The following is a 27461-nucleotide window of genomic DNA, read 5'->3' on the forward strand; positions in this document are numbered from 1 at the left end:
TCACGTTTCTTCATTTGCCAGTAATGAGAACCACTGGGCATGGACACAGAACCAGTCAGTTAACATCACAGTAAGCTCTGGGGTAGGTATTCTTGTATCCCATTTGTAGCATGGGGAATCCCAGGCACAGGCAGATTCAGTGACTTCCCACAACCAAGAACTAGGGAGCAGTCACACGTGAACCAGAGTAAGAGATGCCGCAAGTCACGAGCTTTAGTGGGCACTGCTGCCTGTCACAATATGAACCTTTGGACAAGAGAAGCTGCACGCCATGTGACTCTCGGCCTAGAGGGTTGTCCTCTTTTCACAATGACTTCCTGGCTTGCATGGTGACAAAGGGAGAGGCTTCTCGTGTCTTACTGTCCTTTAGCAAAGGAATCCAGCACCAGTGCTGTCACCTCCTCCCTCCTTTCCCTACCTGATTCCTGGGCTCCGGGAACCACGGGATCAGCATATCTGGTGCCCCGCCCTCTTCCCTCTGTCCAGGCCCCTGGATAAGGAGTACATCGCTTCTCCAGTATTTACAGCACGTGGCAGACAAATGGATCCTTGGAGCTGCTTCCAGAGAACCAAGACCCAGGCATTAAAATGAATTATGAAAACAGTACCCTGTCTTTTTCCTTGTTTGCTTCATCCACTCTCCAGTAAATAACCAGAAAGCACTTAGCAAGGACACAGGCCGGGAGTGTAAATAATAAGGCCCCTCTGTCACTGACAAAGCTCTGGAAACAAAGCTGGAGACACCGCTGCCAGAGAGGTGAGCATTAGGGGACCTGTGGAGACTCCAGAATAGTCTCCCGTCCTGCCTTCTCCTCCTGCCCCTTCCTCAGGCAAATCGCAAGTCTGTTTTCCACCAGAGTGTCCTCATCAGTACATAGGGCCGATTGTCCCCTGGCAGTTTATATACAGAGGTAAGGCATTATTGATTTATCAAAATGATTTTTTTATCTATATGTTGTTTTTTTATTCAGCCATTTAAAAAGCATCTATTGGACACGTGCAGCGTGCCAGGCACTGTGCTACATACGGCCTGGGGATTCAATCATGTAGGCCCTGTATCCGTTTCCTCCTAGAGCACATAAATTCTTTTTTAAAAATTTATTTATTATGCTTTAAGTTCTGAGGTACAAGTGCAGATCGTGCAGCTTTGTTACATAGGTATACACATGCCATATGGTGGTTTGCTGCATCCATCACCTCGTCAACTACATTAGGTATTTCTCCTAATGCTATCCCTCCCCAATCCCCCCACCCCCTGATATTCCTCCCCTAGTCCCCCACCCCCCAGACCCCAGTGTGTGATGTTCCCCTCCCTGTGTCTGTGTGTTCTCATTGTTCAAAACCCACTTATGAGTGAGAAAATGCGGTGTTTGGTTTCTGTTCTTGTGTCAGTTTGCTGAGAATGATGGCTTCCACTTTCATCCACGTCTCTGCAAAGGACATGAACTCATCCTTTTTTATGGCTGCATAGTACTCCATGGTATATATGTGCCACATTTTCTTTGTCCAGTCTATCATTGATGGGCATTTGGGTTGGTTCCAAGTCTTTGCTGTTGTGAACAGTGCTACAATAAACACACGTGGAGCACGTAAATTCTACGGAAGCAGGGAGGGGCCTTGTGCATGTGGTTCTGCAGGGACTACAACAGTATCTGTCTGTTGTTTATCAAAAGTTGTCAAAAGAACAGGGCCCCTGACTTCAAGTTGCTCACGTTCCCCACAGGGAGACACCCAGATCAAAAACTAGCAGAGAGTGAGGCAGGTGGTGGTGGAGATACAGGATGCCGTGGGAACCAAATTCAGATTTTGAGTGTCAAAGCAGGCTTCCTGGAGGAAGATTGTTCTAAACTGAGGTTGGAAGGATGAATGGGAGTGAACTAGATGAGCAGGAGGTGTGGCTGGGTGCACAAGGTCCTTGGGAGGCTCCCAAGAGAAATGCAGACATGAAGAGCAGGTCAGCTGTCCTGCCGTGCTGAGGCTGGAGAGAGATGTGTTCTGACCCAGGACTGCGTGGTCTGCAAGCTGGAGATGGAGAGTGAGAAGTAACGGATAAATCACAGGTCTGGGCACACACGCACCTGTCCTTGCCCTTCCTCCCCTGACTGTGGTCCGATGGTCTTGGGACGGTCATTGTCTCTTCTCTGAACCTCGGTTTTTCTCTACAAAATATGATTAACAATGCATGCCATAGAACGGTTATTTTGAGGCTGCAATGAGATGAAATCATACAGTCCGGACTGGGGGGCCTGACCACTGGTCCCATAAGCATGCTAGTCAGCTGTAGGGTGCCCTGTGGAAAAGGATCTGCTTTACTGAATGTAATGGTAGCATCTCAGAGGGTGACTCAGGGTTTACATTCTTAACACCTGGTAAAGCACTTAACCAATAGCTATTATTTATTACACAGTGCTTTAGAGACATTGCAGTTGTCCAAGTATAGCATAGATCCAAGTACCGGAACCATTGAGAACTGACATTTTTTTTTTTCCAACTCCAAACATCTAGGGGAAAGAGAGAAATCACCAGGAAAGCTTCTACGTCAGCTAATGCCCCTGTATATCAGAATATTCAGAGCTATATCAGAATATTCAAGTTTGTGCACTGGACTCTTCTTCCCAAGAAGGAAATTCTGACCCTGGCGTAAAGGTTGTCTAGACCCAAACAGGGGGTTTCCCTCTCACCAGTATTTGTATGGATTAATCAAAAGTGTCAATCTCAGTCCAGCCTGACTTCTGCCCATTGTGCTTAATCAGGACATCACTTGCCTAAAGGCCATAGTGGAAGAAGTATAGAAATGAAGGAAGAGGAGAGAGTGAATGATGAAGGGAGGGAAGGATGGGAATGATGAGGGAAAGAGAAAGGAAGAAAGAAAGCTGAAAAAAGAGAGAGAAAGAAAGAAAATACATGGAGTATGAGAGTGATTATGAAACAGCGAATGTAATAAAAATGAGATTCACAGAGAAAGGAGTGACTGAGAGAAGGGATGAGACAGAGATTGAAAAAGAAAGAAACAGGAAGAATTAATCCAGAAACACGGTGGGCTTATTCGTTATTATCCAAAAGATTTCTTTTTTTCCCCCTCTTCTTTAAATCCTAATTTAGATATCTTGTGATATTTCTGCCTTGCTGGATATAATGAACCAATAATATTCACTCTGTCATATGAACAATATATGTCTACATATATATGTATATTCTATTCCAGGTTATTGTGAAATCATATACAGGCTTAGAAGTTATTTAAAAATATATAACAAAACTAATTGGCCATTGTTTTCACCAGGGAAGCTGTCTCTTTCCTTACAAAACATTTTTGTTTACATAGCCCCCTTTACGCTTTCTGTGTACAGGTGTGTGCAAATACATATGTGTGCGTGTGTGTGTGTGTGTGTGTGTGTGAGCGTGCACAGAAAGGGGAAAATGGTCCCAGTCAGCGTTTGTTGGATGTCTCCATTCTGTCAAACCAGGATGATCTAAATTTGAGATATACGCAGATCCAGTAGAATAATTAACCTACAACCCCTAAAAAAGTCCATATCCCAGTTATAGAGATCCTACATTGGGGCCTGCCTGAAATTTTAAGTTTACCAAACCTGACATTTGGACCTTAAAACTGGGCCGCAATCAGGAAAGCCATCTTCTCAGCTCTGAGATTTGCCAATTAAATTTTTTAATCTAAATTTGGAAGCAGGTCATTAGCATATCATTATTGATGCCACATGCAAGCTACTTTTTTTCCCCTCCAAGAAAAAAATAAATCACAGCATTTCCAGCACACATTTGTTAATATAAAAATTACCATATCAATAAAACGCCATTATTTGATAGGAACTGCCCCTCTCAAAAGGTTCCAAACTATTGTTTGGTCCCGATACACATGGTCTTGGTGCAAGCTTTTATTTATTCATTATTATTATTGTTGATTTTTTTTTTAGTCCTTGCACTGACTGAGGACACTGTCCATTCCCACCAGCGCTGACCACAATCCCGCCATTCCTCCTGAGGTCTCCACGGTCCCACGCTCCATAACAGTGACCTTTTGACAGCGCTGCATACTCAGGCTGGGGGTACGGGACAAAGGAATACATTTTCCAGTGAAGAGCCATCATGAAGTTGGGCAGATGGATGTGAGATGTAAGCTCTTAATTAGGGCCGCACGGCTGGCTGACTTCTCAGGAGACACAAAGGTGTGTACACAGAGCCCCTGGGCTCACCTGCTTCTGTAGCCTCTGCCCGTTAGCTGCGTGCCTCTCAGAATTTACCCGAAGCGTGCAGATTTGGGTGGGGGGGGGTGTGCTTTTATTCTGAGACAGAAATCAGCAGTTTAGCATGAATATTCTCAGCTGGCAGATGGGAGAGGGCGGGTTGTCACGTCAATAGAATCTGATCCGGTGGTTAGGTAAGACCTGGGGACAAAGATGGAATTGTTCCAACATCAACCAGGCAATACAGTAACGACAATCACCTCTTGCATTTGGGAGGGCAGGAGGAGAGCAGGGTGGGGGTGGGGTGTGAGGAAGTCCATGTTGCCGAAGTGCTGTTCTTTCTAGAGCATTTGCATTTGTCACTATCTTGAAACCTCCAGCCACCCAGGCAGACACATCATATTGTCTCCATCTTCCAGATAAGAAAACCAAGACTCAGTGAATTAGGCAGTGACCAAATCGCAGATCCAGGGAACCAAATCTATTTCTGTCTGAAGAAGCCTGCGCCAATTATGACCCATTTTACTCTGCCGCGTCTCCTAGAGCCTCTCCCCCTCCCAGCACAGAGTCTTTCAGTTCAGATGCCATTCAGTGAGCGACTGTTGTGTGCAAGTGTGGCCCTGCGTCTGTACCCTCATGTCACAGATGCAAATACTGAGGCTCAGAGACATGACATGGTTTCCCAAAATGGCACTGCTGGCACCTGCTGAAGCCAGGGCACAAAGCCCAGGTCTCCTGGCTTCAGGTCTAATGCTCTCCCTTCACTCACGCTGTCTCCTTGTCTTATCTCACCCAGCATGGTAGCCTGGCGCACGAAGAATCTGCCCCAGCCCTCTAAGTTATGCTGACTCCAAAGGAAGCCTGGTGGCTCCACAAAGATTTGCACGCTTGATTCCAAGCCTCCTGTAGATAAGACTAGGAAACCCAAAATGCTGAGAAATTTAGGCACTTGCTCTTCTTCATAGCAGGGTTGGAGCCAGACCCCTGCTCTCCTAACTCAAAGCTGAAGTCTTTGTCCATGCACATTCTGCTAAGCTGAACACCCTGTGAGTCAGGCTAAGACCCAGCGTCCTCACTGGTCCAGTGTCCTTTAAAGTTATCCTTGCCAAGTCCAGGGTACGACGTTCTTCATGAGGGATTGCTGGGACGGAAGCCAGGTTCTCATTCTTGTCTTCTTTCTTTCCTTTTTTCTTGTTTCATATATTTTTACCTTTCTCCCTTCCTTCTTAAAAAAAAAAATACTATTTTGAAAAACATTCAGGCTTACAGAAAAGTTACAAAAGAAAGAAAGAAGTAAAGAAATGCTGTCTCCTTTACCCAAATTCCCTAAGTCAACATTTGCCACTTTGCTTTTTGTTTCTCTTAATGGAGGGATGGAGGGATGCTGGGTGAACAGGTGAACAGGTGAACATATGAATAGATATTAGATAGCAATACATACATATGTATATACACATCTACATACACTGTATATACATGTGTGTGTGTGCGCACACATACACACATACACTGTTATTTGTTTTTCTGAGCTATTTAAGAGTGAGTTACAGACATAAGCTCCTTTACCCAGAAATACTTCAATGTGCATTTCCTATAAATAAAGGCATTCTCTTATATCACCATGGTGCAATATGAAAATCAGGAAATGAACACTAACATAGCACTATGTTCTAATCCACAGACCTTATTCAAATGTCGTAAATCATCCCACTACTGTTCCTTGGAGCAAAGCAACTTTAATTTTTCTGGTCCAGGATGAAGTCTAGAATCCCACATTTCGCTTACGTGTACTCTCTCTGGTCTCCATTGATCTGGAACCATTCCACATCCTTTCTCCGCCTTTCACGAACTTGACATTTATGAACAGTATAGGCCAGCAGATTTGTTGAAAGGCCTTTAATTTGAGTCTTTCTGCTGTTTCCTGGTGATGAGATTCAGGTTCTGTGTTTTTGGCGGGAATGTCACAGAAGTGACGGTATGTCCTCCTCGGCGCCCGGGGGGCATGTGATGGCAATTAGTCCCATTACTATTGATGTTAACTTTGATCACTTGGTTAAGGTGGCATCTGCCAGAATTCTCTACTGTGAAACTACTCCTTTTTTCCTGTTTAAATGAATTAAGTATCTTTTTGCGAGATGTGTTGAGGATATGCAAATACCTGTTTTTCATTATTCTTTGATATTTGATATTTCTTATCTGGATCAATTATTACTATGATAGTATAAGTGGTGATTTTCTAATGCGTTCTTTCTGTTTACATTTATTAGCTTGCATTCTGTGGTAAGAAAGAACCTTGTCTTCTTTTCTATTCACTCCTTCATTCATTTATTCATTCATTTATGTTGGTACAGGCTCGTGGATTTGTACTTATTCACTAGGCCTCCTTCCTTCATTCTCTGTCTCTCTTTCTCACACACACATACACACACACACGCGCGCGCACACACACACACACACATATTCAAAGAAAACAAACACTGGGGAAGTGGCACAGGGGGCAGGTTGGAAAGCCGCATGATGAGTTTGAAGTCTGACCTCCGCAAGGAGACCTGCAGGGAGGAGGGCGGGGCTGGCAGGAGCAGCAGAGGCCGGCTAACAGGCTCTGTGATAGGGTCCACTGTCTCTCCTGCCCTCAGCAGAGAGGCTTAAATATCTCCTTCTTGGACAAACAGATCAATACAAGCTTTTTAACATCTTCAATGAGAGCTCATTAATGCTCTCTGGGTGTCCTCCTGCGGCCGGGCTGACCTGGGAGGAGCAGGGGAGACTGAACTGCAGACAGATAATTATCCCAGAGATAACACTTCAGATCAGCTCCTGGCAGCATGTGAATCGTTTTCCTAATTATTCAGGACAGCAGCTAGTGAGAGTGCAAACTAATTGAAAATACGTGATGATTTATTTGTGTGGCTGAGGCTCAGCCCGTGTACTGGGTTAAGCACAGAGCACCCCTCAGCCTCTCAGTCCGTCGCTGAGGCCTCTTGGGCATCATGACGCAGACAAGGGTGAGAATATTTCTGCATTAGTCATATAAACATATGAGAGCTGGTAGTTACGAAGGACTTTTCAAAAGACGTGGGCAATCTACTGTTTCACTTTTACCCCTCAAGTAAATAAATTACTAAGAGTTGGTATTTGGTCCACACTATTTTGCCCAACTCACAGAATTTCTTTTACTAAACGGCCTTTGATTTTTTGACCACATCTTTCCCTGAGGATAGGGCAACAGGCACTACTACCTGCACCATGAGGATACTGCTAAGGACCCTACACTTGTCCCTTTATGAAATCCTGTAGGGCATTAATTTATTCTTGAGTGTTAGGCAGACAAGAATATGTTTGCCTGAAAAACTATACTCCTTTGGGACCGTAAACATGCTAAATATCTTGCCCTTTTTGACCTAGCTACCAGGAAGCTCAAGGCAAAGTTTTACTTTTAACTTGATTAGATAGGAGCTTATACCCTGCACTTCTATAGTAAAGGCAATTTCAAAAGGTTGCTGCATTCATTCTGATATAAATATCATTTCTCCAACACAGAGATTGAAGGGACTTCAGTAGTTAAGAGTCACAACTCACTCCAGTGTCCAAGCTCATGCCAGTTTGCAACACATTCTTCCTGGATCGTCAAAGGCATCATTTACCTGGGCATGCTCTAATGCAGAGGCCAGCAAACTTTCTCTGTAAAGAACCAGTCAGTAAATATTTCAGACTTTGTGAGCCATGTGATCTCAACTCTACTAAACTCCATAGCCATAGCATAAAAACAGCCATAGACAGAAATTCAGAGTAATTCAATGTATGAATGTGAATATGCTCCAAAGGATACATATGGACACCAAGACTTGAATTTTATATGGTTTCGTGTGTCACAAAATATTATCTTTCTTCGAATTTTTGTGTAAACTCTGAAAAAGAGTAAATACCATTCTTAGCTTGTGAGCCATCCAAAAATTGACAGTGGCCTGGATTGGGTTCACAGGTCATCATTGCCATCCTTGCCATAAAAAAATATGTGGGGAAGGAAGAAGAGGTAAATGTTCTGGGGATAATGTGTCCTTCTGTAGAGGGATATGAAAGATGATTCATACATCATTGTCGAGCTAAATTAAATCATATTTAAATCCAAATTTTTTCTTCTTAGAACATGTGATTTTGCAAGCACAAGCAAAACTGAGGCCAATCCCGTTTTCTAGGGTAAAGTATGGATTTGCACACAGACTGACCTTTGTGAATCTTGTTTAGAAAATTTTCTTTTCATAGTATTATTGCAATCTTAGTCAATTAAATGGATCCTCATTCCAATAATGGTATTGTTGACAGAGCATCATTAACAAAACTGAAATTTGGCAGATTGGTGAAAAACCAAAGGACTAAGTTTGCTAGCAGTACCACTTACTGTCACATTTCCAATGAAAATGCATACATCACCACCATCAATACCATGAGCACCACCACTACAACCATCATTACCATCATGACCACCACCATGAGCACCAGCACAGCCACATTTACCAATGTTATCATCACCGCCCTTGCACCCATCCCCACAAGCGTCACTGCTGCTACCACATCATCACCTCCACAACCACCATCACAGCTACTACCATTACCATCATAATACCCAGTGTCACCACCATCATCACCATCAAAACAGCTGCCACCAATACAACCAAAACCACCACCGCCACTGTCAACACAATCACAACCACATCTGCCAGTACTATCATCACTACCACCACTGTCACCATCCACACTAATCCCTCCACAACCACCCCCACAGCCACAACCACCCCCACAGCCACAACCACCCCCACAGCCACAACCACCACCAGAGCCACTACCCCCATCGTCAGCATGCCCACCACCACCATCAGAACAACTGCCGCTAATACAACCAAAACCACCCCCAACACTGTCAACACAATCACAACCACACCTACCAGTACTATCATCACTACCACCACCATCACCATCCACACTAATCCCTCCACAACCACCACTATAACCACTACCGCCATCAAGTTTGCCACATATTGTAAACAATTATGATCATGCCACCACCACCATCATCGGCACCATTAAAACAATGACACCCCCTTCCACCACACTAATCACCACCATCACCACTGCCAAGACACCACAATCACCACCATCATTACATCTTCCACCACCATCGTCACTACCCTAACCTTCATTGTCATCATTGCAACCTCAAACACTTTCACCACCATCATCATCATAAAAACCACCACCATCATCTCTTATCCCTCACCACCATCTCCAAAACCACCACCACTACCAAAGCAAGCACCACCATCTCATCTTTCACACTCAAGATTAGAGAGAAAGGTGACTCAACACTTTTGCTAAATACCAGTTTCCAAGTCTATGAGATTCTTTCTGTCTTTCCTCTCCTTCTAAAGGCATATATTAAATTGAGTTATTTCATTTTTACTTACCATTCTAAGAAAATAATCTAAATGTGAATAATTCTACAAAAAGATGTTTCCCAAATAAATATTTATAAGAATGGAAATTTTACCAATATAAAAAGCAAATAATTTGGAAATGGTCAGGTAAATTATGAAATATCCATGTAATGAAAGAGATAAGGTGATTAAGAGTGTTTGCCAAGATATTTAGATATTGAAAAATGCACATTATACAGTATTAATTAAAATATACACAATACACATAATTGGCTTCAGTTATGAAAAGCTTCAGAAAAAAAAAGACTGGAATAAAACACACACCAAAACAATAATAGTGCTTTTCAACTGAATGATGCATTTATTTATGGGAAATTTTAATTTTTGTGTTTATACTTATCTTCATTATCCAACTGCTCACTAATGAAAAAGTATTAAGCCTACAATGAGAAAAATATTTTGAAAAAAAGATAAGAGATCACCTTCCAACTTTCAAAGCACAATTTAAAAAAGTGTCCCCTCATCTGAGAAGTCTTTCTTTTCTGGATCTGCTTGGCATTAATCTCACCCCCATCCCACTTTGCTCCCCTACATTACCATTTGCACCCCATTATACACATTTTATTTATTTTATTCATTTTTATTTATTTATTTGAGACAGGATCTCATTCTGTCACCCAGGTTAGAGTGCAGTGGCGTGTTCTCAGCTCCCTGTGACTTGTACCTCCCAGGTTTAAATGATCCTCCCACCTCAGTCTCCCAAGAAACTGGGAGCACAGGCCAATACCATCTTACCCAACTAATGTTTTCTATTCATTGGTATAGACACGGTTTCACTATGTTGCCCAGGCTGGTCTCAAACACCCGAGCTCCACCTACTTCATCCTCCCAAAGTGCTGGAATTACAAGCATGAGCTACCACACTGGGCCATATTTTATATTGTAACATATACCTTGGACAGGTGTGCACATTCCTATAGCCATTCAGATGGACTCTGGCCTGCTGAATACTGAAAATTTCAAATTTCCTTCCTTCCTTTTTTCCTTCCTTCCTTCCTTCCTTCCTTGTTCCTTCCTTCCTTTTTTCCTTCCTTGCTTCCTTCCTTTTCTCCTTCCTTCCTTCCTTTTTTCCTTCCATCCTTCCTTCCTTCCTTCCTTCCTTCCTTCCTTCCTTCCTTCCTTCCTATCTTCCTTCCTCTCTCTGTCTTTTCTTCTCTACTTCCCTGTTTCTTTCCTTTTACAAATACTTATTGAGCACCTATTATAAGGATAGCCCTGTTCTAAACCCTGAGTATGTACTGGTGAACTAGATAGGCAAATGTGCCCCCTTTGTAGAGCATGTAGGATCTACCTTACAGTCTAGTGGGGGAAACACGCAATACACAAACGTAACAAGACAGATGGCCACAGTGGACATGCAGTTTGCTTCTGCCTGTGTCACCTCCTCATTCTGACGGGTGGGCTTTATGCAGCCCCAGTTGGCAGGCAGCCCACTGATGAGAACTCAGCCCTGCTCCCCAGCACAGAGCGTGGGTTTCATGGGGGCACTCGCAGGAACACGTGATCCTCTTATCCTTTGTGCTTCCTCTGGGAGCAGGTGCAGGGTTGAGGCATGAACACCTGTCCAGCAGTAGGGGCTGGTTTCCCACCTCAGGGCCAAGGCAGACCACTTCTCTGCCTGGGGTTGGCCCGCGAGTCTAGTACTTCCCAAAACCGTGGACCTTGTTTTGATCCACCTGCTTTCCAGAGCAGCTCTTTGACTACTTTGGAAACTAGAGGAGTCCTCCAGCCACTTGGAGGAAAGCCTTGCAGGATATGCTTATTGCAGATTCACCCACTTCCCTTTCAACTGCATGAAAACACACACACACACAAACTTGCTTCTCTGCCTTGGACAAATAGACTAAAAACAGAGTAGTCCAGCTTGGCCAAAACACTGTCTCCATTTTTAAACTTAAAAGGCCATCAAAACTTATTTGTGGTTTTATTTGACTATTTGCAGATACTCAGCCTCACTCCCAAAGGACTTGAGAAAGCTCGCAGTAATGTACCAGGATCAACAAAATAGAAATGAGTGAAGAATTTAGGAAAATTAGAAAGTATTGTAGAAGAAATATCACCAAGCTAGGGCAAAGTCAGTACCCAGAATGAGGCACTAGGTCCTTCGTAGAAGTCAGAGACACACAGAGCATCCCAAGACAGAGACAGGATTAATCACATGAGGCTCTATGTCTATAAAATAAATTCTTTATTTTCTCTGGAGAAGTCAAGTTCTTTCCATGAAGACTGGTGTAATGCCAGTGCTGGCTCTGAGAAGTTCTAAGGAGGTTCTGAGAACTCTGCAGAGACACAACACCCACATGGGCTGACCTAATGTAAGCATGAATCTGAGTGTCTTGGAGAAATGGCCATGCAGTGTGGGCTTGATAGGGCTGGCTGGGCAGTCATTCCTCCAGCTTGGTCACAGGCAGGGACCACGGCCAGGGCTTGGAGGACGTGCCCTCTGCTGAGTTCTAGGCAGCTCTTTGAAGCAGCCAGCGGGGAACCCACCTGCTGTGCTTCAGTTGTGTGTCAGAGGGTCAGTGGGAACTGTGCCATCAGACCCAGAGGGAGCATGTCGTCTGAAGTCGGACAGGTGGTGTTTTATATGTCAATGACAAATGCCAGGGTTGTGTGTTTTTGTAAGTGTCTGGCTTGAACTGAGCAGGTGGGGATGCTACAGCCAGTCCCCCTTAACTCAATTCCAGCTCAGAAGAATCATGTCACTTTCTCAGATGTTTCCTCATCTGTCAAATTGAATAAAAATAGGATCTTCCTTGTACTGTTGCAGGTTTCCTGATGAGCTCTCAGAACTGAGACCAGAACACACTGGGAGTCTGAGTAGGTTTATATTCACATCCTGTCCCTGTGTCTGGGTGGTGAAGATGAGCAAAGGGCTATTTTTAAAGATTCCTGTGGACATTTTTCTATTCCAGCTGTGTGTGTGCGGAGGGGATCAGGGAATAGACAGAGTTTATCTTCATAAAAAGACTGTTTTCATGTTTGGGAAATTAGCTTATTTGGCTTATTGGCTTTGAGCGGTTCTTCCCTGTGTTGTAATTCTCCTGGGGTACACTCCGTGTTTCCATGGAAGTGGTTAACCACTGCTGTCTGGTATTTAATTAGCATTTCTTTGGCAAATGAATGAAGGATGAAGGATGCCATCCATTCTGCGAATGAGCAGTGGGTAACAGGTGAAACGTTGTGGGAGGTGATGAAGTCTGAATGGCCAGGGAAGGAAGAGGCTGAGTAGCGGGCAGTGATGGAGGTGATACAGAAGTTCTTTGGTAGGGGAAACACTGAGTTTCTGCAGAATGTACTCTTGATATCACCAGGCCAGGGAGCCTGAGGACACTTCAAGCAAGGTTAGAGAGCACATGGACAATTCCTAGAACACAGCACGGGATGACAGCATCCTCTGCTATCTGAGATGATGTGTGTTGCATTGAAAGGAGTGGAGCATGCCGCTTTATCTCTAGGCAAACACATCCGTTCATGTGTCTTTTCCATTCAGATTAGTCCAAAGGTACCCAGAAAAAAAGGAGGTTTTTCAATTACCAGAAATATTTCCCATCAATCTGACATGTAGTTGAATGTACTCACCTATTTCTTGAGCGCCTGTTGTTTGTTGGCACTGTAGGGGACACAGGGATCATGGGGCACCGAGAACCAAGCGAACGGCACTGGTTGGTAAAGACACTCAGAGAAGACGAAGTGACTTTGAGTCATAGACTATCTGACATAAATTTTAGAAACAATCCCTCGGGGCTTCACAGCAGGCAGAAGAAAGACTGGAAGCTCCTTCTAGTGACTTACAAGTACCCCCACCCCCAAGGTGAGGTGTCCCTGCAGAGGGAAGAGGAATGGCCATGTCTTGTCGTCCCACTTGGTGCCTGGAGCAGTGCTGAGCATTTTTAATACGTCCACTCACCTCCTCCCAAGGATCAGCCTGGAAACAAGGCTCAGGAAGCTTCAGCACAGGCTCACACAATGGCATTTACAAATGGCGGGGCTAGTGTTCGCTTCCAGCTGGTGTTTGACAAGTCTGTGTGTTAAGACGGAACCTCCCACGTTCTGTGGAACCCAGAGTTCTGTTCCATTTTATGCTTTATTTTCCATACCTTTTCTTTCTATTATCAATGGACTCAAGACTCCAGATTGATAATCAAGACGATGCTTGGTGAGTTGAGAAACAGAGTATGGGAGTAGGCTGTGCTGAGAGGGGCTGTGTCCTTCACCCCACTGAGAGCACTTCTCCAGGGACTGAATGCTCCTGTTTCCTGAATCCAGGGCTGTGCTGAATAAGCACAGTCTCTTGAATTCTCTTTCTCTTTCTTTGTCTCTGTCACCCACGCCCTTCCCTCGTGGGCTCCCTGCAGTCCAGGCAGCCCTTTCCTGGGCACATGGCGTTTCTTCTGCGCCACAAAAGCACTGTGCAATGGATTCCGTGTCCATTTTCTCAGGTTTAACTAATCCCAGTGAGGCTACTCTAAGAGGACTATGCTGGCAATTCTTAAGCCCCCATTTGGAGGGCTCACCCTGGGCAAGGACTGGAGCTAAGATGTTAGGAGAAATTGGGTTCTTAGGAAGAAGATGCTGACATGGAATCTGGAAACAAGATGGCCATCAGAGATCTACACCAGAGGGGAGGCAGGGGAGACCTGCGAGCAGGGCAGCAGGCCTAGCAGAGGGTGGCCATCCCAGCTCTGAGATGAGCACTGCCCCCAGGAGACCAGAAAGCGACGGGCTGATGGCTGGGCCCAGGCACTTCCACACTGCTCAGTGCCTAGATATGGGCTGTCTTTGGAAAGGCACACATGTGGGTCTGAGATCTGGGAGCTGTCTGTGGATGGATTTCTGGCAAGGGTCTCTGGGCAGCCTGTCTCCATACCAACTACAGATCTTTTCATAATTATTTAATTTCCACCACAATCCCAGGAGGTAGTAATATGGTTCCCATTTAATAGGTGAGAAATTTGAGTTCTGGTCAGTAACTTGCCTACAGTAGCACAGAGAGCGTGTGGCAACCAAGGTTTGAGTCTGGGTCCATCTCCCACACGCACACCTGACCAGGCGCCCCACGACGTCTCTGATCCACGTTTACTGAAATGAGCTTGGCTCTGTTTTAAAGACTCTGGCCTCAGCCGGGCACAGAGGCTCAAGCCTGTAATCTTGGCACTTTGGGAGGCCGAGGCGGGTGGATCTTGAGGTCAGGAGTTTGAGACCAGCTTGGCCAACATGGTGAAACCCCATCTCTACTAAAAATACAAAAATTAACTGGGCATGGTGGTGGGTGCCTATAATCCCAGCTATTCCGGAGGCTGAGGCAGGAGAATCGCTTGAACCCGAGAGGCGGAGGTTACAGTGAGCCGAGGTAGTGCCACTGCACTCTAGCCTGGGTGACAAGAGCAAGACTCCATCTCAAAATAACTAACTAACTAACTAAATAAATAAATAAAGACTCTGACCTCATCTGCCATGGGTTTATACATTCTCTATCTCTCTTCCCTCTCAGTGCGTCTTCTTATTCCCAGTAAGAACTGCAGCCCATCTGGCAGAGCCTCCCTTTCACCTCTCTGGAGGTTGGAGTGGGGAATTGTCATTTACCGTGGAAGAAATTTCCCAAAGCACCCAACTCCCTCCTCAGATAAAGCAAAAAGCCTGTCTCGTGGTACTCCATCTCCAGGGATGAGAAAAGCGTTTTCTTTTTCCTTCTCCCTGATGAGAATATGCCTGTGCCCCTGGGTCTGAGTCCCTTGTTGGTCTGAGAAAGCCCCATGTTTCTCCCTCTAGAGGACAACAGACAGTTCATCCCCAATACTTTCTGAAGATAGACGGGAATTGGGTCTGGAGGGACTCAGTCATGTTTTGGTTTCGGGGGCTTTAGGGGAATGGGGCATTCTTACCTAAACCCAGGTTAAGTGCCTCACCAACCTTCGGGGTCACGCCCTGGGACATCTTTGTGTCACATTGCGAGCCTAAATAAATAAATAATAAGTCAATAACTCCCTCCCTCTCTCGATGTTGCCCTACTGTAATTGTATGTTTATTCAGGAGGTTGGCTTTTCCAAGCACCTGTCTTCAACAGCCTTATCACTGCATGAGCTTGTATGGGAACCAACACGTCCAGCTGTCATAGCACACAGCCTGCGGCATCTTTGTATGAAAATAAGGCAGTCGGCACCTGATTGGGAGAATTTTTAATCTCGACAATTTGTGTCTAAATTTGGGGGTGACCAGCCTGTCAGCGCCAGCGACCCAATCGTTCTTTGAGGTCGACGCAGGCGGCAGCTGCCACAGCCTTCACACTTCTTCTCCTTATTATTATTATTTTTCGGGAGGAAAAGGGGAGGGAGGAGGAAATAAGGGGGGAGGAAAAGCTGCGCTGCTATTTTTGTCGCATTTTCAAATCCTGTTTTAGTGCAAGAATTTAATTATACATATTTTCATCATTTCTTATATTCTGACATATTAATTAAGGACGCTCTAATTCAGTTTCTGTAGCACCGTTGGCTTACTCTGTAAAAACATTTTACCGTTATTGTACAAATAAGAAATGAAAAGGTAAAGGTAGCAAGGCTCTGGGATGTTGATACATGTGTGCCCCTCCCTCTGCCAGCCTCCTCTGTGTCACAGAGGAGTTGGGACCATCATGATTTTACAAATAAAAGGTGGAGCCGCCCCAGCTCTTCCTGGTCTTCCTGGGTCGGCCCTGCAGAGGAAGTGGACTCCTAAAAGCTGCCTTGCCCATGTGGCTATCGGGCCCTCCTGGGGGCCTGGGGTTGGGAGGTCAGGAAGAAAGGCAGGGAAGGGTCTTACGGGGACCATCTAAGGCAGGTCTGCGGGGCCAGCCGGGGCTCACCCGGTGTGTTTTGCATTCTGCAACTGCTTCAGGCCTTTTTATATCCTTTCTAAGTCTCAAAAATATTCAGGGTTGGTATTATTATTTCCACTTTACTCATGAGAAAATAAAACCAAATAATTATGAGAAGTTACTGACGTGCTTAACCTAATACCACATATTGTCAAGCTCTGTCACTTAGAAATGTCCTCTGCTCCTGGATGGTGGCACAGGACAGCACCCTCAGACCGTTCATGAAGTCTTATATGATACATGGAGAGCAGGCCTCCTCCGCTGGAGAGACCTGGCAAAATCACAATAAATCGTGGGATACACGAGTTTCCAAGAGAGAGTGCACCTGGGTGTAAGGGACTGTCCAGTTCTGTCTCTTAGATGCCTTATAACTTAGTTATCACTTGAGGCCACATATACAGGGATGGGGAGTAGGGACCTTGTGTCTGAGCTGCAGATTCCAAGGGCCCCCAAAAGGGTGTTTACATCCGAAGAGAGGAATGTCCACAGAGCATCCCACGATTGTGGTGAGAGAAACAGGTTAGGTTCCCTCCCTACCTGCCTTGAAGGTCAAACTAGTGAATTTCCAAAGGAAACCACTGTGACTTTACTCTAGTCAAGAATGGCCAGGAAGGCCGGGCACGGTGGCTCACGCCTGTAATCCCAGCACTTTGGGAGGCTGAGGTGGGCGGATCACATGAGGTCAGGAGTTCAAGACCAGCCTAACCAACACGGTGAAACCTCTTCTCTACTAAAAATACAAAAACTAGCCAGATATGGTGGTGGGTGCCTATACTCTCAGCTACTTGGAAGGCTGAGGCAGGAGAATCTCCTGAACCTGGGAGGTGGAGGTTGCAGTGAGTTGAGATTGCACCATTGCACTCCAGCCTGGGCAACAGACCAAGACTCTTCCCAAAAAAACAGTAAAGAAAGAAAGAACGGCCAGGAAACATGTCCTGGGAAAGCCTGAGAATGTTCTAAACTAGAATCTGAGGGTTGAAAAGAATCTGGGTGCAATGAAGGTAGCTAGAGCAGAAGCTTCGGGGTGGGGAACAGCAGTTTGGGAGAAAGAGGAAAGGTCTTTTCAGTAACTCTAATGAAAGCTGAGTTGGGAGGCAGGGGACAGGGAGGCAGGAACCACTGCTGGAGGCGCTGCAGGAAAAGAGCTGCTAGAGCTTGTGGGGCACTGTGAGCCCCTCAAAGAGGGGGGTCTCTCCAAAGGACCAACAGAGAGCCACTGGGGAGTTTAGAGTAGATGGGACATAGTCCAATGTGTGCCTCAAAGCAATTGTTATTTTCTTCTTTTCCTTCCTTCCTTCTCCTCCCTCCTCCCGGCTGCCCTCCTTCCCCACTCCCTTTCTTCCTTCTTTCCTCTCTCTCTCCCACCTCTTCTTCCTTTCTCTGACCCTCCTTCTTTCCTTCTCTATAGCTTTCTTTTTCTCTCCTTTCTTCTTTTTTCTTTTTCCTCTCTCTCCCTCTTTTTTTTTCTCTCTTTGACTTGCTTATCTTTTCCAAGATGATGTTCACCATCAAGCTAAGAAACATGATGTTTACTGTCAAGCTGAGAAATGGTTTTTTCTGGGGGATTTTAAGACCTGGCTAGGAGTTTGAGAACATGGGCATAAAGCAGTGGATCCTAAACATGCTGGGATGACTCGGTGATATTGAGTAGTTTTCACAAGTCTGGGAAACTTACCCAAGATGCCCTTGGTGTTTGAAGCTCAGGTTAAGAGCCTCTGCCTGAGGTCCTTGCCAGCCCTGAATGCTAAACAATTCATGCTCCCTCAACCATGTCTCCTGTCCATGCTCACGGATAGCCTGTTTCTTTGTGTTCCCGTAATCCCCAGGGGACCCTAGGTCCATAATGTCACCTGGCTGACAACCTTCACTCTGTTTCCTTGCCTTGGCTTTTCCAATGCCAGGTGGTCAGGAGCACACAGGTACTCATAGGTGGGAAGGGCCTGAAAAGGTGGCCAGGGCAGAAGATACCATTCTTACTCCTCACCTTGGCTGTTCTGATTCTCTAGCCCTGGATCACCCTATTGTCAGCTGCACCTCAAAATGTCCTCTCCCCCCAAAGATCTGCTCCTGGTAGGGGTACAGGACAGCACCTCCGGACTGTCTATGAGGTCTCATGTCATACATGGAGAGCAGGCCTCCGCAGCTGGAGAGACTTGGCAAAATCATAATAAATTGTGTGATGCACCCTTTTCCCAGGAAGGGGCACACCTGGGTCTAAGGGAGTCTCCAGCTCTGTCACTTAGGAAGAAAACAGACTGTCTTTCTGCCTGCCAGCCATTTCCTTAGGGTTTGTGGAACCACTGAAGGAAGCAATGAAGACCCAGAAAAAAAATAAGTTCTAGCTCCCTCTTGCACCAGGCGTGCTGCCAGGGAAGCTCCCATGGGGACGGTGACACTTGTGCTGTGGAGCGAGAGAGCCCATGTATAGGATAAGGAGAAGCTTCAGACCCCTGACCATGGAACATCAGGCTAAAAAGCACAAGGACATTCACAGTGTTGCACAATTACCGTGCCATGCAATCATTCGCTTCGAAACGATTAATTTTATGTTACGTGAATTGCCCCGATGCATGTGTTTAACAGAACCTCCATGTTTATTGCTTTCTTCCTATTGAGCCAACTAAGTAAGTCTTTAGACCCGTTGGCTGCTTTGGGAGCTATGGTAGCACCTGTATGGGGGAAACTTTAGGAGTGTTCAAAGCCTGCACCTTCAGCAAGCTCCACGATCCATCTTGCCCTCCATGGCTGGACCTGGTCCTAGAATTCTGCCTGGCATAATCCCTTATGCCTCAACTATGTCCTGGGACTTCTCCTTGGGTGTACATTGCTACGAATCACTTTCAGCCTCTCTTGTGTCCTCCCAGCCTGAGGCAGCCCACCTCTGGGACCTTCCACATGGACCAGATTCAACCTCTGGTTTGCACTAATCTTATGAATCCACACTTTGGACTTTGCAAGTGGTCTATTCCATTTCTTCCAATACTGACATTGTCGTCTCTTAAAGGGGTTACTGGCTGGGCATGGTGACTCAGACCTGTAATCCCAGCCCTTTGGGAGGCCAAGGTGGGTGGATCACCTGCGGTCAGGAGTTCAACACCAGCCTGCTCAACATGGCAAAGCCCCGTCTCTACTAAAAATACAAGAAATTAGCCAGGCATGGTGGTGGGCGCCTGTAATCTCAGCTACTTGGGAGGCTGAGGCAGGAGAATTGCTTGAACCTGAAGTGAAGGTTTTGCCCAGAGAGAAAGGAGATAAACGGAAGGCAAGATGGAGCCAAGAGACAGAAACCAGGCTGAAAGTGAACCGACACAAACCCTGATATTTGACACGGACATCAGTGGGCATTTGCTCCCCACCCTGGGGATGGGGTGGGCACAAAGCCTGTTGGCCTGCCTGGCAGGCCTGGGAATGTAATACCCAGACAGACACTCAAGTGGCAAAATCCTGGGTGCCCTGAATTTGGAGAGAACCTTTGGTTAACACACACACACCTCAGGGACAGAGAGCCCTGAAAAACAGTTGCCTCATCCCTGGCCTGTTGGCTAAGCCATTATGAATTACGCTCTCTCTCCGGAATCTATAGGCCTCTTGACTTTTTCAGACTTCCCTAATAGACTTTGATTCAAAGCCGAAATGAGGTTTAAGCCGCTGATAGCGTGTCTCGGCCACCTCGGGAAAGCAATGCTGGGTGCTGATACTGGAACGTCAGCAAAGCAAAGGGGGATTAGAAGTCTTGGCTGAGCTCTGCTGCTGTGGCTCTGTGTTACTATTAAGAGGGACGGATTAATATCAAGTTTCGGGGATCTGGTCGCTCACTGATACTGCTTAATTATCCAGATAAGTGATCGGCATCCAAGCATGAGTGGCAGCATCAATCTTAGGGACATCATCTTTTTTTTTTTCCTTCTCTTCTCTCTCTTCTTATTTATTTATTTAGTTTTTGGAAAGAAATTATTCATTTAGGTTTCACTCAGATACATATTTTAAAATTCTCATTAAACTGTAAACACAAACAGCAGCCGTAGCTGTGTTAATTTTTTGTTGTTCGTCACATCTCAGGAGGAAAGCAGCAGTGTTTGCCGTGGCCAGCAGCCTCTGCCCCCTCCCTCCTTCCTGAAATTTGCTCCAGAAGGTCCCGGTGTCCGTCTCCCACCCTGCCCTTGTGCTCACTGCAGGGAGCGACTTACCCCTCTCTGGGGCTCACATCACAGGCTGGGAGCATCTGCTGTTCCAGCCCAGGCAGAGGCTGGGGGTGGCCCGGCTGCCTCCTGGGCGGGGGAGCCCGCCCCTCTGCCTCTTCGCCTTCTGTCTTGGCTGGTAATTTTATCCCGTGAAGACTCTTTTCCCCCTTCTCTCTTGCTCTCTCTGTTTTCTGGGCCCTGCTCCATTTGAGCTCATTGTATTACTCCTGTCGTCCTGATTAGCACTGTCTGGCTCAGGGCGCACCCACCTGAAGCTGGGATTAAGGATCAAAGGCGGACCAAATGGAGCGGCCCAGGCTGCTCCTTCCATGCCCATAAATACCATTTAGGTCTCTGTCTTTGACCCATCTGCTGCTTCCTTACTTGAGTCAGATGCTCTGTCTCCTAATTAGGCACTGACTGTCCATCAGGCGCCCAGCTAGGCACCAACCAATGTCTCCCAGGCCCTCAGGAGAAGCTCCCCCACCCTCCACCCACCCTGGCCACTGCACTCAGGGACCCTGCCCTTCTCCTGTTGCCTGTATGGCCATTGACTCCCATGGGACACTCCCGGGCAACAGCCAGCTCCCAGGACCCAACAAACTAGGCAGCTTCTCACTACTGGGCCTTCACTCAAGCTGAGACCACTGCCTGAACTAGCTTTCCTCTTCACGAGGTCAGCTCTTACAGTTTAAGAACAGCCGATGTTCTCAACCTTCGGTGTGCATCAAAGTCACCTGGAAGGTATTTCAATATCCCATGCCCAGGCTCCACCTCAAAGGTTTCACTTCAGATGGTCCAGGGACATGTGGCCAAGGGTGTTTCTCTATAGAAACACCCAAGTATTTCTGACGGAAACCCCTGCGCTAAGGGGCATTCATTCTCAGATGATCAGATCAAGCACCCCTGTGGGCCTCTGGCAAAGCCTAGTCCATAGCAACAAAAATATGGACCATCATTACAGCCAGGCAGCGGATTGAGGCTGGAGCTCTATGTAAAATGCCTCCCTTCCTCACCACGGCCTTATGTGAGGCGGGTGGGAGCATAAACCCCCTCAGCCACTGAGGCGCAGACAGGTGGAGGGCAATGCAGTTTTCTATGCGTGTGTGTGCTCTCGCTAGACCATGGGATTTTTTCCAGGCAAGAACCGTTTTAAACTTCTTTTCATCCTTGCAGTGGATTCAATGGTGGCCCCCCAAAAGATACGTTCATCCTGAACCTCGGAATGTGGCTTTATTTGTCAGGTCTTGGCAGATGTAATTACAATAAGGATCTCCAGATGGGTTTATCCTGGGCTAGGGTGGGTCCTGAATCCAATGACAAATCCTCATTAGAGAAAGGGATGCAGACACAGAGACACATAGGTGAAGGGAAAGGCAGAGATTGGAGTGATGTGCCTATAAGCCAGGAACAGCACCCGAGCTAGAAGACGTGGAAAAGATTCTCCCTCAGAGGCTCTGGAAGGGACTGCACCTGTCAGCACGTTGATTTCAGACTTCTGGTCTCCAGAATAGTGAGGCAATCTATTTCTACTGTTGCAAACCACCTAGTTTGTGATGATTTGTTATGGCAATGCTAAGAAACTAAATCCCCCAGCATCCATCAGGATATTTCCCAAGAGGTTCTCAGCACGTCCTTGCTGAACAAATGAATGAATGATCGTGCCCAGTGCATTCCTGCCCAGAGCCGGGCTCACTATCCCAATCCTTCTGTCAAGGGAGGAACAGCTCCAGGGCCTTGAGGGACCTGCTTATGGGGACACAGAAGCAGGAGATAGGGTTTGACCCAAGCACAGCTCTGAGATCCCAGGGGCCATTCCCCAGAACACACCCAGGCAAATATGAGGACAAGGGCAAGACTGAGGCCCTATCTCCTGAGGCTACACATCTTCTTAGTTTGGGGCCAGGATGTTCAAGGCCCGTGTTTCCTAATTTCTTGCTGAGATCAAGGGTTTCAGACTGCCTCATTGGCTTCTGAGGGTTTTGCTGATGTACTTTGTCCCAGCTGCTGGAGTGGGGGTCAGAGTGGGGATGAGTTAGATCTCCACTTCCCTTTCTGTAAGATCAGTCCCACTGTGTCTCGTTCACATACCAAAATTTCCCATACACTGTTATTTGGGAGAAAACAAAAATAAGGAGAGTTTGCATTAACATAAATAATTGAGATGTGTTCCAGGAAGGTCCAACATCCTCTGAACTGGGTGCAGGGAGGAAAGCTTTCAGAACCTGAAGTGTCAAGATGCCCTTCCTGTGTCTGCTTGCCTGCCATTCCCAGTGCAGACTGCAGGCCAACCAGGGTTGAAAAACTGGAGACAACAGATGCTGGAGAGGATGTGGAGAAATAGGAACACTGTTACACTGTTGGTGGGAGTGTAAATTAGTTCAACAATTGTGGAAAACAGTGTGGTGATTCCTCAAGGACCTAGAAATAGAAATTCCATTTGACTCAGTAATCCCATTACTGGGTATATATCCAAAGGATTACAAATCGTTCTACTATAAGGACACGAGCACACGAATGTTCATTGCAGCACTGTTTACAATAGCAAAGACCTGGAACCAACCCAAATGCCCATCAATGATAGACTGGACAGGGAAAATGTGGCACATATACACCATGGAATACTATGCAGCCATAAAAAACAATGAGTTCATGTCCTTTATAGGGACATGGATGAACCTGGAAACCATCATTCTCAGCAAACTGACAAAGGAACAGAAAATCAAACACCGCATGTTCTCGCTCATAGGCAGGTGTTGAACAATGAGAACACAGGGAGGGGAGCACTACACACTGAAGTCTGTAGCGGGGGAACTAGGGGAGGGACAGTGAGGGGTGAAGAGTTGGGGAGGGTGACATGGGGAGAAATGCCAGACATAGGTGTGGGGAGGAAGGCAGCAAACCACATTGCCGTGTATGTACTTATGCAACAATCCTGCATGTTCTTCACATGTACCCCAAAACCTAAAATGCAATAAAATACATATATTAAAAAGAAAAAGAAAAAGAAATGTTCCTCAGTGCAGAAGCCCTCGCAATGGATTGAGAGGACTGGGCTCTTCTCCCTGCAGGATCCCTCAGTCCACATAGTACACGGTCTGGTGGCAGGAAGCCAAGCTCCTTCTTGCCCCTCTGTCCCTGCCATGTACTCGGCCTTTGAAGAGAGATTTATGGCTCCCACTTAAGCAGTTCCAGGGATGTTTCAAGGGATGATTTCCTCTGTAGTGACCTAGAAGCTGGACCCAAATGAAGTCAAGTAAAAATGGTATTTTTGCTTTTTATTGGCTGGCTCCTTAGAGAGCAGCTCTCACATGGTGGTTGCCTCCTAATATGTCAGTGGCTTCCAGTCATGTCAATCAGTTCTCCACATGCATTCTGGGATAAGTCAGTGACATTCCCAACCTCAAAACCTTTGATGGGCTTTCCCTGCACCAAGCATGGAAACCTCCCCACACAGCCTCCACCCGCCTCTGGCCTCAGTCATGTCACCCTTGCCCTCCCACTTTATGCTCAGCCTCATCATTCTTCTGTTTCCTTCCTGAAGCATCACATGGCAGCAGGGCCTTTGCTTACCCTGAACTTTCTGCCAGGAATATAACCCACACCCATTTCTCCTAATTAGCTTTTTCTTACTCTTCAATTATTTGTTCTGCTTTTTAAAAAAAAAAATTATTTTTTATTGCATTTTAGGTTTTGAGGTACATGTGAAGAACATGCAAGATTGTTGCATAGGTACACACATGGCAGTGTGATTTGCTGCCTTCCTCCCCATCACCTATATTTGTTCTGCTTTTACAGGACTAGGGAATCCTGTAAGATCTCCCCAGGCTGGGTCAGTCTCCCCTTTAGAGATGCTGTGTCTTTTTCCCTGTGCTTATGCCGGCTGTCATTAGAACTCTCCATGACGTGCCTCTGTGGGGCATTGCCTGTCTTTCTGTCTGCAAGCTTAGGAGGGCAGGGGTCACACAGCTGTGTGCACCTTAGTGTCCAGGCATCAAGTCCGGAGCCAAGCACATGGTGCACATATGGAAGTTAGTGAGTGAGATCAAGGAGGGCAGCATTAGTTAGCAGAGAGGGGCCAGGCCAGACAATGCTTCAGCACCCTCACACATCCATCTCTGGCTCATTTAACCCTGACATTAGCCTGACTAGTAGGCATTAACAACTCCTTTTCCTGGCAGGAAAATGAGAACATCCAGAATGTAGTCACTTGGCTAAAGCCGCAGGAAAGGAATGAGTGATGGAGAAAGAGGAACCCCAGGTGGGCCATGAGCACAGTCTAAAGAAACAGAGAGTTGGCTCTGAATAAGTGCGTTGCCTGAGTCTTATCCTGTGTGACTGTGGTGGTTGGCATTGGGAGGAAGCTTATAAACACAGGGCAACAGAGGAATGGGAGTGAGGAAGAATGAGTTGGAATCCTGGCTCTGCCATTCCAAATCCATCAAGCCCTTTAGCCTTTATTAAGTGTTTATGTCTGGAAATGGGAATAATAACACCCACTCTTCTGATTGTGTAAGGAGTGGTTGCCAGTCACCGTAGACTGTGAGCTTATTGACGACATTGGCTCTTTCTTCACCGTCTCGCTCCCAGGGCCTACCATGCTGCCTAGCATGTAGTATTGACTCACAAATATCCTAAATACAATGATAGAATGTACAATATAACAAGTGCTGGCTAGCCACAGTGTCTCACACCTGTAATCCCAGAATTTTGGGAAGCCAAGGCAAGCAGGAGTTTGAGACCAGCTTGGGCAACATGGCGAAACCCCATCTCTACAAAAATCACAAACATTAGCTAGGTGTGGTGGTACACGCGTGTGCATGCCTGTAGTCCCAGCTACTCTGGGCTGAGATGGGAGGATCACCCGAGCCCAGCAGTCGAGACTGCAATGAGCTATGATTGCATCACTGCACTCGAGCCTGGGTGACAGAGTGAGGCAAAAAAAAAAAAAAAAAACCAAAAACAGAGGAAAACAATTATTAACATGGTGTGGGGCTTCATTAGTTTATAAAGCATCTTTATATATGCTGTTGCTTTTAGATCTTACATAATCTGAAATTTAGATAGAGGAATTGAATTATGTAGCCTGTCCTGATGAGAGACATGGCAACTGTGACCAGGGGTTCAGAGGCAAGAAGGGAGAGATTTAAGATGGGCATCAGCATGACTTAGTGGGAGACTGGCCTTAAGGGTGGAAGAGATGAAGGTGTTTCACTGTTGCCTTTAGTGTTACCAACAAGGAAACCTTTTCAGAGAGACAAGAGACCACAGCTTAGTGTCAAAAACAAAACTCAAATGAAGACTTAAAAAAAAATAAATGTGATTAAAAGGTGGTGTCCAAACCAGAGAACTCTGGGAGGGGTAGGGAGTAACACAGACAATTCATCCAGGACAACAGACATAAATCAAGACAGCCCTGGGCACTCTAGAGTGTACCAGCAATCTACTTAAAACCATAAAAGGTTATACACAGTCACAGTATTATGGCTATTATAATGACAATACAGTTAGGATGATAATTAAAGTAATTTTATGACTAAAATTTTTCTGCCTTTATGTTACTTGTTTATCCTGGCTTTACAATTTTATTTACTTCTATCATCCCGAGTCCAACAGGGGAATGATCTCTGAAAGCAGCTCATAGACATGGGTGATGTGATTCGTGTCAAAGTCACACTAATCTTTTTCATTTTCCTCTCTTCTGTTAATCTACCAGCCTGGAATAGCTGCAGGGAGTTCTTCTCAGTGATGGAGATTCCAGACCACAGCTCCCTTCTTCAGCAGTCCGTGGCCACTGCTGGGGACAGGTCAGGTCCATGAGGCTGCTGTGTTCATCACCCTGCATGTGAAGCTATGAGTGTATGTGTGTAGATATATATTTGTGTCACACTTTCTTAAGTTGCATATGAATTTAGGAAACTCTTTCATTTAATCAGTTTCAGCTTAGGGAAAAGAAAAGAGTTCATTAAAACTTCACCTTTTGAAGAACCTGCTCTCAAACCTGCATCTGCTCCTCTCAGGCGACCACACATTCACAGTTGTAGGTATGGGATGCCCTATAACTTAACTAAGCGATAACTTAGTTATCACTTGGGCAGATGAAATTAGAATTATCAAAATTAGAATCATGGAAAGGATTTTTAACAGACCTTTTTAAGAGAAAAAGAAGGATGCCTGGAGAGAGGTAAGATTGTTATTTCTGAGTCTTTTTTAAACTATAAAATATATTCGGCGTACAGAAAAAAGACAGCACATCACATAATAAACACAGCTGTCCCCAACCATCACAAGTTTATTAGTTGAATCATTAACATAATCTATATCTCTATATAATCATTGCAAATATGATTAAAGCCTCTCGTTTACCCCTTTCTCGAACATTCCTTCCCTTTCTCTCCTCAAAGTCAACAAGTTGCCACTTTAAATTTATTTTATTCTTCTCATGTAAATTGTATGCTTGTCTTTATTATCCATAATAATAATTTATGCTATTTTGCTTAAGGTTAAACTGTATACTATGTACATCACGTAATATACAACATCTAACATATTACCACTCTCATCCTATTTTTTTCTAAACACATCATTTTCAGATTTTTATCATGTTGTTACATGGATCTCTACTTCATTCATTTTAACTCCTATATGGTATTTGAACGTGTGACTTTATCACAATTTTAATATATCCTCCTGTTGTTATTTAGGTTTCTATTTTCTGCCATTACAACCT

Source organism: Sapajus apella, unplaced genomic scaffold (assembly GCF_009761245.1).
Source record: "Sapajus apella isolate SASKATOON/1434 unplaced genomic scaffold, GSC_monkey_1.0 scaffold20, whole genome shotgun sequence".
NCBI lineage: Eukaryota > Metazoa > Chordata > Mammalia > Primates > Cebidae > Sapajus > Sapajus apella.